Here is a 5,095-nt window from a genome sequence, read left to right on the forward strand (position 1 = left end):
CTGGATACCACCATGTTGATATTTCTCCAGACCACCAAAAGGACCTAGGTTTTGCCTGGCGCTTTAACGGCGTACTTAGGTATTTCACTTTCGTTGTTTTACCCTTCGGTCTCAGTAGCGCCTGTTTTTGTTTTACCAAATTGTTGCGCCCGTTGGTTGAGCGCTGGCGATCTATGGGTGATAACTCTTTTGTTTACCTTGACGACCGTTTTTGTAGTCAGCCGGAGAAGTTGTCTGCCTTCGCAGCAGCTTTTATTCAGCGGAAGGATCTTGTCTCTTCCGGTCTCCTTGTCAACGAGGAGTCCCAATGGGGCCCGATGCAGGTTGGCGAGTGGCTCAATTTTATGAGCAACACCATTTATATGACGTTTCGGATTCCCGAAAAGAAGGTTTGCAAGCTTAAGCGGCTTTTGGATTCTGTCATCCAGAGCAGGTCATCGTCCTATCGCGAATTAGCCAGGATTGCTGGTTCCATTATTTCGGTGGCATTGGCGGTCGGTCCTATTTCCCGTCTTCTGACTAGGCAGATGTACTTAGCTATAGAGTCCAGGTCAGCTTGGGATCACGTTTTTGTCTTTCCTCCCCTGCTCTACTAGAGGAATTGAAGTTTTGGTTTTGTAACATTGAATCTTTAATGGTTACTCCATTCGGCCCTCTCTTGATTCATCCACCGTTGTATTTTCTGACGCGAGCGACGCAGCTTTCGGAGGCTTTTCCGCCTCCCCGGACGGCACTGTGGCCTGCGGTATGTTCCCTATCGACGATTTGGGTCAAAGTTCTACTTTTCGCGAGCTGAAAGCTATTTATTATGTCTTGATTTCGTTTGTTGAGCACCTCAAGCACAGGCGGGTTAAGATTTTTACCGACAATCAGAATGCCGCCAGGATACTTTCCGTTGGCAGCTCTAAGGTCCATCTTCAGTCGGTGGCTCTGAGCATTTTTCGTTTTTGTTTTTCGCGCGGTATTGCCTTGGAAGCGCAGTGGATTCCAAGGTCACTCAACGAGAGAGCTGATATCCTAAGCCGGTACGTCGAGAAGGATGATTGGCGTATTAATCCCTCCGTGTTTGGACTTGTAGATGCCAAGTGGGGTCCCCCCACGATTGACTGTTTCGCTTCCTTTTATAACGCTCAGCTTTCGCGTTTTAACTCCAAGTTTGCTGCTCCTGGTTGTTCCGCTGTCGATGCTCTGGCGCAGGATTGGAGAGGGGAGAACAACTGAGTTTGCCCTCCGGTAGGTCTCGTTGTGGACGCCGTTAGATTGCTCTTGGCCAGTTCCGGTCGCGGGACATTGATTATTCCTGAATGGCCATCGGCCTATTTTTGGCCTCTTTTACGTGACGGACCTTCTTGATTTAAGTCATTCGTCAAGGACGTTTTAGTGCTTCCCGCCATTAAGGACCTTATTTTGGAGGGCCTAGGTCAGAGGCAGGTCTATCAGTCTCGCCCGTCCGTTTTTCACGGTTGCCCAAAATTTAGAATGTTGGCTTTGCGTGTGGATTTCGGGTGAGTTTTTGGTACCGTCGCGATAGTGGTTTAAGCCTGAATTGGCATATTTTAGCCTGAATTGGCTTATTTTGAGCCTGGATTGGCATATTTTGAGCACTGTTGACGTACTTTGAGTTAAGGCGATCTCGTTGCGCGTGTTTGTGCCTCCTTCGGTATTTTTTTGAAGAAATCGTTTGATTTTCACGATATTTTCTTTTCTTTCAGATGTGCTGAGTTCCGGAATTTGGCTTGAAGCAGCCTCATTGTCCGATTCTTCTCTGAGTGAGATGGTTCCAGGCTTTATTGATCTGTAATTAGATGCCAAGGTTCCGTCCACAGTGCTAAAGTACAAATCTGGCTGGTTACGGTGGAGCCGGTGGGCTCTGTCGAAGTTGGGTGTTCCCGTAGTTCCGTCAAAACCTCTGCATATCGCATTGTTTATCTCTGAGCTAGCTAAACGTTCTTCCGAGAATAGCTTCTCCTACAGAATCTGCTATTTATGCTATTAAGTGAGGCCACGCAATGGCCGGTATTGAGGCTTGCCCTGCTAACCATCCTTTAGTAAAGTTTGCTTTAGAAGGTGCCAAAAGAAGGCTCGCCCGACCATTTCAGCCTAAGGAGCCGCTGTCGGTTAGTACCGTACAGGCGATAGTTGCCCATTTTGCCTCAAGCACTTCGCTTTCCGATCTTGGTTTTTTATTCTTTCTTTTGGTCGATTTTGCCGGCTTTTTTCGCATTGCTGAGATCAGGAATATAGCACTTCGTGATGTCTCTATACTTAGTGATCATATGTCTGTTTATGTGCCTCAGCGCAAAAACGACCAGTATCGGTAAGGCCATACTGCTTTTCTCGCCAGAACCGGCAAGGTTACCTGTCCTGTAGCTGTTACTGAGCGGCTGATTGAACCGCCTCCCGGTTAGCTCAATAAATAGAGCGCTGGACTGTTGTGCGGGAGGTCGAGGGTTCGAGCCCCGGCCGGACCAGCACTCAGGGTCTTAAAATAATTGAGAAGAATTTGCTACCTTTCTATAACATCAAGAAATGGTTAGATATTCTAGTCTTCTCGGATAGTGACGAATAAATGGAGGTCCCGTCTCCTGCAGGGTTGGGGTAGGAGACGTTAATTTCCCACACACGAGATTACTTTGTGATGGATGTCCTCCCCTGGGGTGGGATGGGTGGGATATTGGGCGCACTTAATTTAGAGCCTCGCTCTGTTGTGCGACCCTCACCATACTCTGGGGAAAGTGATTAAATACTAAATAATTTTACCACAGTCTTCCTCTGCGTTCCCATTAGTTCGCAGAATTGTCAAAGCCAGGTCTAAGGAGTATTTTCATTCTAGTTTAGGTGTTTCGAGGAATTTAAGAGGCATATTAAGCCTTTTGTTAGTGATGTTTCCAAATACGGCACGCACAGTTTGAAGTCTGGGGCGGCTTCTAATCCGGCTTTTGGAAGATAGCGTTTAGCTGTATCTAAGGATCTGTCAATTTAATGTTGGTATATTCGTCTTATGTTTACCATTACGGCATTATATTTTTTCCATTATTCGTTGGTGATCGTTTTTACTGACTTTGTAATTTCGAGTAAATTCGTAGAGTCCTGGCGGGGGACGTAAAATGTGCCTGGCCCGTCCCAGATTTTCTGTGCCCCCTTTCTTCTTATGAGGTTTTTCGGGGCAGGTTTTTTCTGGCCACCCTGGTACGCTTACGTGTAGCCTTAGTTTAATTACCTTGATATAACTTTGTTCATTTTTAGCTATCATTAAATCGGGTTAATGGCGTTACTCCCAGACCGTACCCAGTATTCTCCAGTATTTGTTGGCTATCTTTGTGTCTTATTTTCTAATCCCTTCTGGTAAGTGCAGAAATTGTTTGTCATCGAATAATCATTTGATATTTAACAACTATTCACCGAAGTGGAGGTGGTTAGTGGTCGATATTTACCGAGCCGCGAAGCGGCTCGGTAAATATCCACGCCATTTTTTCCCGAGTTGTTCGGAGGTAAGTAGCAAAGGATATTCGGAGTTTGACTAGCCAATCAGAGCGCGCTTTCAACGCTATCCACTGTTTTAGTATACACTAATGTCAGATATACTGAAATTTAGGTCATGTATGTTCTATTGGGATCAATTTTCTCAGCTGCAACCGGCTTTGGTTAAATCAAAGTCTCCCAATATAACTTTTTTTACATATCACTTTCAGTTAAAACAAGTAACCCCATTTTGTTTTGTTTATAGCGAGCTTAAATGTTGGTTAGTAAAGCCCGTGCTCGACATCAAGAAATATGCTATACATGTTGTAACCATGAATTTTAATCGTGACAACCTGGTTTGAAAAAGATGATCAACCACATCAACACAGTTATTTCTTCGCAATAGATCACGGAAAACCTAACCAAATTGAAACTCATAGATTCCAATACGACAGGGGATCTTAATGATGTCCGACTAAGTTAACGAAAACAGGGGAGTGCCGCGTACTTACTACCCCCAAAATTGACCTGGTATTTTTAAAAAATCTTAAATCAAATCCTTGTGCAAGCTACTGCAACTCATGATATTATGCATTCATGTTTAGAAAGTGACCATTTGCTCAAGAGGCTGAAATAGATTACGCTAGCTGAGCGTGTTAAATTTAGATATATTATGAAAGCACACTTTCCTGCGTTAGAGACCATTTCTCTCAAAATTCTTAAAATTTCCTGATAAATTGATTAGCACATAAAAGACGCATATCCTCTATAAAATACAATCTCTGAAGCTTTTTGAGGGAAGGTGAAGCACCTTGCCAAGGCTCTTTGTATTTTGAATATTTCGGAGGTTCTGTTCTTGTAAAAGTCTAAACCCACAACATTCCATGTCACATCAATAAAAAAATCACCCAGTATAAAGAGTACAGTTTGCGATCGTATGAAATGATCGTTGTAGCGGACGAAATTTTGTTTAACGAATCTTTGCGTATGGATGACAATAGCCCAGAACACACTGACGGTGTTCGGCCATCTCGATGATACTTCTTTCTTCTTATACCACTTATTCTTTGTGGCAAACTAAAGACTGCGTGCACAGAAGACACTTCGTTTAATTCGAGACCATATCAGTTTTTGAGGGATCGATGAGTCCGGCATGAGATCTGTGAACTCGTAAAATGGCCTGTTTCCTTAAATAAAAACGGACCAAAATTCCGACTCTCCGGATTCACTGGTCAACTAAAACGTTTGATTGTTATCAATTTCAAATTGACCTCGCTTGGTCACTTCATTCATTACCAGACAAGTGTTCGTTATTGCAGTATTGCGTGCGAACAAATTGAATACTTTAAGTTTTATTGCTTTTTAAATTACACCGTGTAAAGTTAAGCATATGCCTTCTGGTCACAGACTAGATTTTACTTTGCTGAAATTTTTTAGTGTGGAGGTTTTTAAAAAACTGTGTTTGGTCTACGGTTTCACTCACAGAGGCTTAAATAATTTACTGTATTGAAAGAACAGGAAAGAACAGGTATCAAACAATGAGGTACTGGTGTTCTGCCAAAAGAGACAATTAAAGTGATTTCCTCAAAGTGCTGGTTGTAATTTGCCAAGAAAGAGGCATTTAGAAAAAACT

Source organism: Stylophora pistillata, chromosome 4 (genome assembly GCF_964205215.1).
Source record: "Stylophora pistillata chromosome 4, jaStyPist1.2, whole genome shotgun sequence".
Lineage (NCBI taxonomy): Eukaryota > Metazoa > Cnidaria > Anthozoa > Scleractinia > Pocilloporidae > Stylophora > Stylophora pistillata.